The sequence below is a fragment of the Scyliorhinus canicula genome, chromosome 4 (assembly GCF_902713615.1).
Source record: "Scyliorhinus canicula chromosome 4, sScyCan1.1, whole genome shotgun sequence".
Lineage (NCBI taxonomy): Eukaryota > Metazoa > Chordata > Chondrichthyes > Carcharhiniformes > Scyliorhinidae > Scyliorhinus > Scyliorhinus canicula.
In genome coordinates, this window is record NC_052149.1 from 219,627,008 (window position 1) to 219,640,682 (window position 13,675).

A 13,675-nucleotide genomic window follows, 5' to 3' on the forward strand; every position below is an offset into this window, starting at 1 on the left:
CACGTGGACGCGATGCTAATAGTGGTGGCCCCAGCTTGGAGCTCCGCTCTGGTGCTCGTCATTTGTGCGCTGCTCGGTTCGTCCCCCGCCACTTATAAGCAGTACGCAACCTGCGGCTACATGGTCAATCTGTACAATGGCCAGAACAATGCCCGTTTGTACTCACATGTCGGCAAGTGCTAGTCGGGAAGTTGGCCTGGGACTGGGGTGGGCATTGAGAGAAAGCCAGGCCAGTTTTGTCGGAATACTGATCAAACAAGGCCAATCAATAGGGCTGACATATGTGAACACTGGAAGAAACCTACACAGTCATCACTTTGTGTCGACACTCTCGGGAAACTAGGAAGTCAGAGCTTTTAGTGAGAATGGAGCAGGAGGTTTGGCTGTTTGGATAGTGCAATGCAGTGGAACCAATGAGAAATATTGTGACATTGTGTGTGTTTGACAAGTTACTTCATCTCCCCTAAAGTTCGAGTCTGTAAAGTAAAAATAAGATTGTACTTTTTTCTATAATTGGTTAAATTTCTAAAGAAATGTTAATGCATGTAAAACAAAGTTTGTGTGTAAATGTAAGGATGTACAAGTTCAACTGAAGTTGTTTTAATTTTTAGCAGTAAAACGTTATAAATTTGGAAATATTACGTCACAGAAATAAAGTTTCAAATTAAAAAAAAATACCAGCTGCATCCAACCTTTAAATATGAACAATCATTCTTTCTGCAAGAGGCAGTGGCAGAGAGAAGGTCATGTGTCCGGCACATCAATGCTTTGGGTATAAAATCATAGAGGTGAGATTTCCCCCATTTTGTAGCTGCAGGCAAGAAAGTAACAAACAAATTAGGATCTCACAACTAAATCTGCTGTGCCATATTTTACACCAGTATATCATGGTGCAGACACACACACTGATGGACATGCACTAGGACCAATCAACATGCGCAAACTCTGCAGCCAATCACCAGTTAGAACAAACGCACTATAAAGGCAGAGGGCATCACTTTTCCCGCTCATTCTGGATGCTGCCTCTCAGAAGCACAAGAGCTCATCAAGTACAGTACAAACTCACACCACGTGCTGAAAGATTCAACTGATTCAGACAGGCACAGGTCTCTAGTTAAATTAGCATCGTGTAAACCCACAGTTATAGTATGTCTAGTATTTTGTAAGAGTTAATAAAATAGTGTTGAACCTTCTTCAGTGTTGGTGGCATATGTCTGCTTCACAAGTCCACAGTGCCCAACACTTCATGGTATCAGTAGTTGAGGGATGTTAGTACTTCTGAGACCGACCTTACAGTGATCAGCCTTCCACCAGTCTTCAGCCATCCTGCAGTATGGACAGCGTTCGCCCGCCACCGCCCCTCCGCATCGCAGGGAACCTGGGCTCCAATTGGAAGATTTTTAAACAGCGCTTCCAACTATACCTCGAGGAAATGGACCAGGAAGCTGCCTCGGACACACGGAAGATTGCTCTCTTCCTCTTCACAGCCGGGGACCATGTCCTCCACATCTTTAACTAGCTCGCCTTCGCTGACGGGGAGGATAAATCAAAGTTCAAGACGGTCCTCCTAAAGTTCGACAGCCACTGCGAGGTCGAGGTAAACGAGAGCTTCGAGCGATATATATTTCAGCAGCGCTTACAGGGTAAGGACGAACCTTTCCAGTCCTTTATCACCCACCTCCGTGTCCTTGCGCAGTCCTGCAACTACGGGCCCACCTCTGACTCCATGATACGCGACCAGATAGTTTTTGGTGTGCAGTCAGAGCCCCTTCGCCAGCAGCTTCTTAAAGTCAAATTGCTCACCTTGTCCACTGCCTGCGTGTTCCATGAGCACGCCTCCACGCGATATTCCCGCATGCAGGCCGCTCAAATGGCACGGCAAGCTCCCCATGAGGCAGAATGGGTCCAGGTCATCAAGTCGCTCCAGGGCCTAAGCCTGGATGAAGGCGGCCATTTTGCGCGCTTTTCGAGGGCTCCCGCGCTGGGACGCAACGAACGTGGTGACGTCGAAGAACGTACTGCGCAGGCGCGCACCACACTGGATTGTACCGTGCATGCACGGTGGCGTAACGAAAGCGCCGACACAACGGCGTGCGGCTACTGTGGCTCCGCACACTTAAAGAGGCAATGTCCCGCGAAGACCCAACGCTGTCGGCAGTGTGGCAAACTTGGCCACTATGCTGCTTTATGCAGGTCGGCTCAGCCTGCTAGTTTCCGAAGATCCAGCCAGCCTTGCAGGGATGTCCGGGCCATTCAGCCCACAATCAATGAGCCTGTCCCAGACCTGTCCTCCGACTTTGACAGCGATGACCTGCAAGCCCCTTTCCAAGTCGGCATCATAACCAAGCACAGGATGTCTCCTAAGCGCAGCACCAAACCAATTCCGATACACAGCATTGATCCGGATGATGAGTGGTGTGCCACCCTTACGGTCAACCAGAATTCGTCGCCCACCTCAGAGACTGAATTTATGAACTTTGATAATGTATGGATTCTCTGAGATGTTTCCTTCCTTGTTAGATCGTTTTCTATTGGTTTGTATATAGCACTGTTCTTGTTCAATTTGTTGCATACTAATGATCTGCACCAGGCACCTTCCCTTGTATATAGCTTTGTTTTCCTGTATATAGATTTGTACATATGTCTTCGCACCTCACATGTAGTTGGAACATTCTTCACACACCCTCACTATTTATTGTCACACATTCACGTAATTTTTTTTTAAAAAGGGGGGATGTCATAATATACACCAGTATATCATGGTGCAGACACATACTGATGGACATGCACTAGGACCAATCGACATGCACAAACACCGCAGCCAATCACTAGTTAGAACACACGTACTATAAAGACAGAGGGCATCACTTTTCCCGCTCATTCTGGATGCTGCCTCTCAGAAGCACAAGAGCTCATCAAGTACAGTACAAACTCACACCACGTGCTGAGAGATTCAACTGGTTCGGACAGGCACAGGTCTCTAGTTAAACTAGCATCGTGTAAATCCACAGTTATAGTATGTCTATTATTTTATAAGAGTTAATAAAATAGTGTTGAACCTTCTTCAGTGTTGATGGCAAATGTCTGCTTCACAAGTCCACAGTGCCCAACACTTCATGCTGGAAAGAGCTTTTCAGGAGAGTCCACGGCAGGACAAGGCAGTGCTGATGTGAGCTGTATCCCGAGATCCAGGGCCTCTGGTGAACAAACAATTAAGAAGAAACTGAAGTCAGGAACAAAGCAGTATAAAGATGATTTCTTGAGGTATGGCTTTACTTATGCCAATGGAAATCAGGATGCAAAACCCATGTGCGTTATATGCAGGGAAGTACTGACGCATGAAGTTTAAAACCCTCAAATCTTCAAAGGCATTTAAAGACTCAGCATGTAGAGTTCGATTACAAACCTCTTGATTTTTTTCAAAGCATGCAGCAAGAACTGAAATCGTCAGCTGAAGTGCTTAGCAGAAATGTAACATTAATGACAAAGCAAGAGATCGTGAGGACCAAATAGGCCCACCTGCCACATTAAAAGTCAGCAATAATGGTATGTCGCGAAAGTCGGCCGGCGTGGGTCGCTAACGTCAGCCGGCATGTCTCGCAAACATCGACCAGCATGGGTCCCAAAGGTCTGCCAGTTGGTAAAAGTGGGTCCTGGGGAAAAAAGTTTGAAGAACACTGCACTAGTATATAAATAAACTTATTTCCTGTATTGTGAGTGGAGGTATTATCACTGGACTAGTAATCCAGAGACCCAGGGTAATGCAGGGTCGCACAGTGGCATAGTGGCTAGCACTGGTGCATCACAGCACCAGGGACCCAGGATCAATTTTTGCCTTGGGTGACTGCCTGTGTGGAGTTTGCACACTTCCTCCCACAGTCCAAAAATATGCAGGTTGAGTGCATCGGCCATGCCAGAATTGCCCCTTAGAGTCCAAATATGTACAGGTTAGGTTAAGGGGTTATTGGGATGGAGCAGGGATGTGGGTCTGGGTAGGGTGCCTTTTTGGAGGGTTGGTGCAGACTCAATGGGCCGAATGGCCCCCTTCTGCATGGTAGGAATACAGTGGATTCTGTGGAAAGCTGTGGCGACCCAGGGTTCAATCCAACTGCAGTAAATGGTGAAATTTTAATTCGCTAAAAATCTGGAATTAAAAGTGTAATGATTGCCGTAAAGCTATTTTTGATGCCCTAAACACCCATCTGTCCTTTAAAGAAGGAAATCTGAAAGAAGGAAATCTGCTATCCTTATCTGGTCTGGCCTACATGTGACTCCAGATCCAGAGCAATGTGGTTGACTCTTAAATCCCCTCTGAAATGACCTGGTAACTGACTGAGTTGAAGGGTAAGTAGGGCCCAACCAGTGATGCCCATATCCTGCCACCTGCATAAACCAGCTGAGAATGGAGTAAATCTAAGATTATGTTTGTATTTACAGGAAATGGTTTATTTCTTTTAATTCCAAGCAACATTAATATATATAAGGGCAGCACAGTGGTACAATGGCTAGCATTGCTGTCTCACAGCGCCAGAGACCCGGGTTCGATTCTGGCCTCGGGTGGACTGCCTGTATGGAGTCTGCACGTTCTCCCTGTATCTGCATGGGTTTCCTCGGGGTGCTCTGGTTTCCTCCCACAGTCGAAAGATGTGCAGGTTATGTGGCTTGGCCATGCTAAATTGCCCCCTTAGTGTCCAAAATGTTGTGTGGGATTGCTGGGATACAGGGATAGGGAGGGGGGGGGGGGGGGGGGGGATAGCTTGGTTTTTCTTTCAGAGTGTTGGTGTCGACTCACTGGGCCAACCGGCCTCCTTTTGCACTGTAGGGATTCTATGATTCTCTGATCGATTCAACGGATTGCACTATTTTATATCTGCTTGAAATTCACAGCGGATTACATAAACTTTCACTTTAAATATGACGCTTTAGAGACAAGAGCCAAAGACAAGAAGAGGGAGAAGATAGAGGCCCTATGGGACCATCAGAACTGAAAGTTGATACAGGAGTATGTTATAGACTGACTCACACTGAGGTCCTGTTTCATAAGCAGTTCTTTTTAGATGGTAAAAGAGACAGGAATTAATTGGTTTATTTGAGTTTCTGTAGGCAAGAAGAGAAGTTGAACTTTGAAAACTAGATTCTGCTCCTGACAACAGTACTGACAAAAGCAGAGTGTCATTATATTAATGATCAGACCTGTCATTATACATAGACTCATGCTTTTCCCTATGTATCTTACTTGGATAGTTCTGTCAGTTAATCATGGGCATTAATCCAGTTGCGGAACCAACCTCAAAGTTGCAGAACAAAATAGGTGGTGAGTACTTGTTAAGAAATGCATAACATTAAGATTAAAAACCAGAGTGTACCCTACTGTCTCTTTGCAGAGGAAGTGTTTTATTTGTAGGTACCTAATTTCCTGTCCGGTCAATAGTCCCTACTTCACTGTCGGTTTGTCCAATGTCGCCAGTCTGTGCCCTACGTAAAAGTCCATGACCATCGGTGTGCCCCCATCCCATTTCCATCTCTTGAAGGTGGTGTCGAGAATGGCTGAGGGCAATTTGCGATTGCTGCAGGTGGGAGCCATGGGGGTCATCTTAGCCAGCCTGAAGTGCTGTCACCGTTGGGTGCATGATCTTAGCATGGCCGCAGCTTATAATAATAATAATCTTTATTATTGTCACAGGTAGGCTTACATTATCACTGCAATGAAGTTACTGTGAAAATCTCCTCGTCGCCACATTCCGGCACCTGTTCGGGTGCACAGAGGGAGAATTCAGAATGTCCAATTTACCTAACAGTATGTCTTTCGGGACTTGTGGGAGGAAACTGGAGCTCCCGGAGGAAACCCACGCCGGCACGGGGAGAACGTGCAGACTCCGCACAGTGACCCAAGCCGGGAATCGAACCTGGGACCCTGGCACTGTGCTACCATGCCACCTTCAAAGTGGAAAGATTGGAAAATGGATAAGTATCTGCCAATCGCCAACCCCACAGGATGAATAACAGCAAAGGGAGAGAAAACTGTCGAACACTGAGGGAAAGAGATGAGCAAAAGATAGCTAACACCAGAATTGCAGCAAGTTGGAGATATAGAGCCCAATTCAGCAACAGCCTGACAGTGTGCGAGCCCCAAATCGGACCCCATGCAGTGCATCGGGCCAACCTTGAGTCACCCAACTACTCTCTCCACCAGCTGAAATCTGGATCTTGCCCTCGCCGGGATATACCCGTACACCGGATTCACCCGGTGCCCAGACTCACTGGACGTGCCTGGGTCACCTCAGCAAGGCTCTGTTTAGTACAGGTCCTCACAGACATGAACCAATTGGTGACGGCACCTGGGGGGAGGAGGGGGCTATAGGGGACCCCCGGATGGTTGAAGACATGGCAGGGTGGCACCTGCCACTCCCCCGGCATTTGGGCACCTTGGCACTGCCAGGGTTCCAAGGGCTCTGTCACGGTGCCAAACTGCCTGTGATAGGGTGCCCTTGTTCCAGGTTGGCACTGACAGGGGTCAGACTCAGGGCATCTTTGCTAAGTAGATGAAGGGTGAGAGGGGTTTCCCGGGGGAGGGGGGGGGGCTCCCAAAGGTTTGGGGGAGCCAAAAAAGCGTGGGGCTCGAAAAATGGGTGGAAGAGATCGGGGCAGCTTGCCCCCCTCTGCGAGGGGTCTTTCCCTGTAAGTGTGACCTCGGTGTGGAGAAACTCCCCGAGGCCAAAAAAAGGCAAAGTGCCGTTGGATTGCGGGGTGTTTCTCGACACTGCAGCCACCGAGGAACACTCCGCCAAACTCAACATTCAATAGACTTTAACGTGAGTCCGCTGAATAGTGCCAATAGTCCCCCGGAAGAAGCAGCCACTTTCCACTTGCGTTGAACCTAAAGATTATTTCCTCACTTAGCCTGGTTGTGTAATTATTTGCTGGATTACCTCATAAAGTGACCTAAAAATTGGATGTTGTTTGGAAAAAGGGGTGTCTCCGAGTTCAGGTCAACATCAGTAGTTGAGGACCAAGGGATAATTTCATATAAAGGTTTGTATGTATAGCTATCAGTCTACTTAAGTGTCATTATGGCCCTTGTGTGTGTTCATCTTTATCTTAAGTTATTAAATATTCTTGATTAATTGTTGGCACAATGACTGGACTGTTCCTTGCTGGGTTGTACACCGTTCCTCTCATTATACCAAAAAAACACGTACATCACTATTGACCGGTGTTTCCACGTTATCCTTCTGGGCTTTAGGATACCCTTGCATTTAACATCAGCATGCTTCATAACAACTATAGTTCTAGCATTGTGTGAGTCCTGACCAACAACAATTTATAATTACATACCACTTTAATATAATAAAACATTCCAACGCTCCTCACAGGAATGTTATAAAGCAGGATTTGGAAATCATAGAATCCCTATAATGCAGAGGAAGGCCATTCGGCCCATCAAGTCTGCACCAACCATCGGGCAGAGCACCCTACCTAGGCCCTCGGCCCCCCCCCCCCCCCCCCCCCCCCCCCCCCCCCCCAGCCCACCCCATCCTGTAACCCCATCTAATCTTTTGGATACTAAGGGGCAATTTAGCATGGCCAATCTAACCACCTAACCTGCACATCTTTGGACTGGAGGAGGAAACAAGATCAAACCCACGCAGATACAGGGAGAAAGTGAAAACTCCACACAGTCAATTGAACCTGGGTCCCTTGCGCTGTGAGGTAGCAGTGCTAACCACTGTGCCACCGTGCCGCACATTGATTTGACAATCACTCCATGTGATATCAAGAAACAGCTGAACGCACCGGAGACAGGCAATGCTATGGGCCCTGACAACACCCCAGTTGTAGTCCTGAAGACCTGTGCTCAAGAACCAGCCACATTCCTATCCAAACTGTTACAGTGCAGCTTCAATATCAGTACCTACTTGACGAGATGAAAAATTGCCCAGGTATATGCTGCCCACAAAAGGCAGGACTCATCCACTCTGGCTAATTACTGCCTTATCAGTCTACTCTCAATCATCGATAAAGAGGTGCAACGTATCACTGAGGGTGTCACCAAGCACCACTTCCTCAACAATAACCTGCTCACCAATGTTCAGTTTGGACCCCGTCAGGTCCGTTTGATTCCGAATCTCATTACAGCCTTTGGCGATAGGAAAGACAAGGTTCACTTAATGAAAATGCAGCAAAATTGTTTATTCATTTCTCTTTAAAATATCGTAACAATTGTTTCACACTACAGTAAGTTGTGAGATACATGTCCCACAGGACTAATAATACAGAGAGCTGGACTACTAATCTCACCAAACTAAATTAAATTCTGTTAATTTAATAAGCCTGCAATACAAAAAGAAGCTTGTGTCAGTAATGGTGACTATTAAAGCCATCAAATTAATGGTAAAAAATGACTGGTTCACCAGTTGTTTTGTTAAAAACTGATGCCCGTAGCTAAGCCTGACTTATATGTGACTGTAGACCCACATTTTGTAATCAACTCTTCATCATCCTGTCAAATGTCTAATCCACTAAGACAAGTTCCATCATTTTCTCAAAGACAATTAGAGAAAGGTTGGCCGAACTGGTGATGCCCACATTCCATGAATGGATACATTAAAAGGAAAGAAAGCTATTACTGTCTCTATCAACCTAGTGCCAATGCTATAGTATTTGTGATACCCTGATTAAAAAAATACTCTTTTCTACCTCATCCATTTTGGCTTTGTCTGTTTAGTAATATATGAGTGCTCATAGCACAGAGCTAACTGGTATGATTTGAGTGTCCATCGTGGCTTCAATTGCATCTTATTATTCCCGGTCAGTTATATTATGCATGAATTTTGCACTCATTAATTGAGAGATGCTGGAGTGTTTGTGATTCACCCAGCATAAACATTTGCCCCAGTTGAGACAGGGACAGAAAATAAATACATGGGCGGGATTCTCCCGAATCAGCGCGATGGCACGATGCCGGCGTAAAAAACAGCGCAAACCACTCTGGCATTGGGCCGACCGGAAATTATGGAATTCTCCACATTTCCGGGGGCCAGTCCAGTGCTGGAGGGGTTGGCGCTGCGCCAGCCGGTGCCAAAGAGACTGCACAAGTAGCGCATGCACAGAACCGCCGGGATGGTTCAGTGCATGCGCAGACCGCCCGATGTATTCTAGCGCTTGTGCAAGGGGGTGTCTTGTCTGTGCCAGCCATGGCCCTACAAGGGCCGGCACGGAAGGAGTCAGAGCCCCCAAGGAACAAGCCCCCCCCCCCCCCCCCACAGATCGGTGGGCTCCGATCGCGGGCCAGGCTACCGTGAGGGTCCCCCCCAGGGTCGGATCCCCCGCACCCCCCACCCCCGAGGACTGCAGCAGCCAACTTACCTGCCAGGTCCCGCCATGTGGGACCATGTCCAATCCCCGATAGCGTGACTGGCCAGAAAACATCAGGGCCCGGAGAATTACCGGGGAGGCTGCTGCCAACGGTCCACCGGTGTGGCGTGATCCCCGCCCCCGCCTGAAAACCGGCGCCGGAGAATAGGGCAGCCAGCATCGGAGCAGCGGGGCGGGATTCACGTCGCCCTCCTGAGGATTCTCAGACCCGGCGAGGGTCAGAGAATCCTCCTCCATGGGCGGGATTCTCCAACCCCCCGTCGGGTCGGAGAATCGCCCGGGGCCGGCGTCAATCCCGCCCCCGCCGTCTCCTGAAGACTCCGGCACCAGAGATTTGGCGGGAGCGGTAATCACGCCGCGCCTGTCGGCGGCCCCCCCCCCGGTGATTCTCCGGCTCGCGATGGGCCGAAGTCCCGCCGCTGTCATGCCAGTCCCGCCAGCGTGAATCAAACCACCTACCTTACCAGCAGGACCAGGCGGCGTGGGCGGGCTCCGGGGTCCTGGGGGGGCGATCTGGCCCCGGGGGTGCCCCCACGGTACCCTGGCCCGCAATCGAGGCCCACCGATCGGTGGGCGTGTCTGTGCTGTGGGGGCACTCTTTTCCTTCCGCGTTCGCCATCATCTTCACGATGGCAGAGGCGGAAGTGACCCCCTCCCCTGCGCATGCGCGGGGATGACGTCGGCAGCCGCTGATGCTCCGGCGCATGCGCAGACTTCCGATGGCCGGCGAAGTCCCTTCTGCCCCAGCTGGCGTGGCGCCAAAGGCCGTTCCCGCCAGCCAGCGGGGCACCAACCATTCCGGTGCGGGCCTAGCCCCTCAAGGTTAGGGCTTGGCCCCTAAAGGTGCGGAAACCTCCGCACCTTGGGGCGGCTTGACGCCGGAGTGGTTTACACCACTCCATCCTGCCGGGACCTCCTGCCCCACCGGGTAGGGGAGAATCCCGCCCCATATCTCTGTCAACCTGAATATAGAAAAAAAAAATGTTTTCTCTCTTTATGAAAATGGACAAATGCTAGGCTGATAAAACGGCTCCTGCTGATCACATGCCAACTTCTTGAACTTTCTTTATAATAATAATCTTTTATAATATATAATAATCTTTATTGTGACAAGTAGACTTACATTAACACTGCAATGAAGTTACTGTGAAAAGCCCCTTGTCATGTTATGCTCTAGACGTAGCATAAGCTGCTTCCTTGATGTGCATTTTGACAAAGGAAGGTTCAGACGTGGAGATAGCTTCAACACGTTTATTGAACTATTAACAATTCTCCTACTTGGATTCGACTCTACTGTTAATCCTTCTACAGCTACTCAGACTGACGAACCAGTCTGCTACAATCCACGTGGTGGGTGTGATGTTCAATCAACCCTGTGTCTCTACTCACTGAATGGCTCCACTGGAAAGAGGAAGATCGTGTGTGCTGTCCCTTTATATATGGGTTAGTGTAATGCCCTCCTGTGGTAGTGTCACCTCTGTGTGTATCGTGAATGCCCATTGGTTGTGTCCTATCTTACTGACGTATTGGGTGAATGTCTGTGTGTCATGTCTCTGGTGCTCCCTCTAGTGTCTAGCTAGTCTATGTGTACTTATATTAACCCCTTGTGTATCTACAGTGATGCACGTCACCACATCCCCCTTTTTCTGTGTTACAGATTTTCTGTACAGTATTTAAAAAAATTGAACAAAAAAAGGTAGATAAGTGATGCTATGTACAAATCATGATAACAGTGATCACTAAACAATAAGTCCAAATCAGATGTATGAGTCCAAAATTCATCAATTATTATGATCAAATATCTTTCTTGTTGGGTTGGTGAGGTGGTGATGTTGATGGTGGCATTGCATTGTAAACACCATCCTTGTCCCTGTGTGTGAGGAACCAAGAAGTGGTCAAATCACTTTGTTGTCTGATTTGGAGTCTTTTTTTCTTCCAATGCTTGTGGTAGCGACGTTTGATGGCATCTGTCCTGGAAGCCAGGCTGTCACCTTGAGCGTGCCGTCACTGAGCTTGCGGCGCTCCCCGTCTGGAGTCATGTCTGGCTTACTTGAATCAGCTTTGGCTTGTTGATTCTCCAAGTCTGGATTCATTGCAGGTTCATTGGAGTCAGCTGAGGTTTCTTGATGCACCACGTCTGGAGTCAATATGTTCAGGAATGCATTTACTTGTGGAGAGGCTCGAACGAATGAGGTTTGAAGTAACGTGGTGTCACCGGAGTCACCAGTAGTCTCCCTGCCTCTGTACATTCTAGCTGAGGTCTGTCACATTGCACATCTTGTATGGGAAGTGGGATGCCGTCGCCACTTCTCTCACATACAGTGGGTAGAGCCTCAGTAGCTTCTTGTTGTTCAGTTGGGCTGGGTAGACTGTCAGAGTCTTCTTCTGGTGGCTCAAACAATCTGGGTGGACTGTCAAAGAAGCTTTGTAGTTCACTGGAGCGTGATAGACTATCATAGTCTTCTTGCTGTGCACTTGAGCATGGCAGCCTGTCAGAGTCTTTCTGTTGTTCACTTGAGCATGGCAGACTTGCATCGCCTGCTGCTGGTTGCTCAGAGGAGGTTACTAGACCCTCATGGTCTTGTTCATGCAAGGACTGCGCTTCGGAGTCTTGCGTTGCTTCTATCGTGGAGGCTGTCCACGAGCTCGCTGTGGAGGCTTGTTTCACTCGAGTCACTTCTTGTTCATGCAAGGACTATGCTCTGGAGTCTAGCATTGCTTCTATCGTGGAGTCTTGGGACACTGGAGTCACTTTCTGTGTGGAGACGTGCAGTTGTCTCACTGTGGAGGCTGGGATCCTTCGTGGTGCGTGGAACATTCTCTGTGTGGCAGCAGGCCGCTCTCTGTGTGCTTGTACCACTTTCTGTCTCTTGGTGTCAGGCCGCAGCGTAATCCTGCACTCATGATTCGGGATGTCATATATGCTGGGCTGAAGATCCTCAAATCCGAAGAACGCATCCGCGTCTGTGTCGGATTCTGCACTGCAGAACACATCTCGTTGCGGTTCGGATTTGGTACTGGGGTCGCCATCTTCAATGTTGAAACCTTCGTCTGAGTTGTAGTCTTCCAGGACCATATCATCACTCTTTGTGTCGGAGCTGGCATTGGGCTCGCGATGTCCAAACAAGAATCCAAGGTCTCAGTCACAGTCTTCAAGGACTGTATCATCTCTTTGGGCAGTGCTAATTGCTTGTTGCATGGTTCAGCGGAGGTTACTTTCAGCTACTGGTCGAACGTCAGGCATTGTGTTGTCGTTCCAGGTGAAAGAATCGGGTTTTACGGCTTTAAATTTTTTTTCGTGTTTTGGGACATTTCCCCTTTAACTGGGCATGGTCTGGGGCCTCTGACATCATGAAGCATGTGACATAGGTCGTAGGAAGCGATTGGGCATGCTCAGATCGCTGTTCCTTTACTTGGGGCCTTTTTCTCAACTGCACATATGCAGCACCTTTACCAAGATGGCCACCGATCAAAGTTGTCATTCTCTGCTCCAGGACCTCAGCCTCGTGGTGAGTACTGGTGCCTCTCTTACCATTTTATGTTGGTTTGCTTGTGTTTTCCTCGCAGTATTGTTCGAATTTGTCCAGGACTGCCTGGAAGTCGCTTCTGTTTTGCCCTTTGGAGAACTTGAATGTTTTGAAGATTTCTTCTGCTCTGGCACTGGCGATGGTGAGCAGAAGCTCTGTCTTTTCAGCATCGGCCACGTCTTGTAGGTCGGCTGCTCCCAAGAAGATCTCAAACCTTTGCCTGAATGCACGCCAGTTTTCACTGAGATTGCTGTGGCACTGGAATCTCGATCATCTTGCTTGGGTGTTGTTGCTGGTTGTCACTGTTTGCTGAGTTGTAATGATATGGATTGAAACAGTCACTCAATGGTACCATGTCTTGTTATGCTCCACTCGTAGCATCAGCTGCTTCCTTGATGTGCACTTTGACAGAGGAAGGTTCAGACGTGGAGATAGCTTCAACACGTTTATTGAACTATGAACAATTCTCCTACTTGGATTCGACTCTACTGTTAATCCTTCTATAGCTACTCAGACTGACGAACCAGTCTGCTACAATCCACGTGGTGGGTGTTATGTTCAATCAACCCTGTGTCTGTACTTACTGAGTGTTTCCACTGGAAAGAGGAAGATCATGTGTGCTGTGTCCTTTATATATGGTTTGGTGTAATGCCCCCCCTGTGGTAGTGTCACCTCTGTGTGTATCGCGAATGCCCATTGGCCGTGTCCTATCTTGCTGACCTATTGGTTGAATGTCTGTGTGTCATGTCTCTGGCGCTCCCTCTAGTGTCTGG

At 48.4% G+C, this 13,675-nt stretch overlaps 1 long non-coding RNA gene across 1 annotated transcript in view; it reads right to left on the minus strand.

The window, feature by feature from the left end:
* Nucleotides 1–3,065: 3,065 nt before the first annotated feature.
* Nucleotides 3,066–13,675, minus strand: part of LOC119965381 — a 186,848-nt gene continuing 176,238 nt past the window's right edge. Inside the window, exon 3 of the long non-coding RNA XR_005460500.1 lies at nt 3,066–3,197. This is a non-coding gene — a long non-coding RNA (uncharacterized LOC119965381). The remainder of the gene's footprint in view (nt 3,198–13,675) is intronic.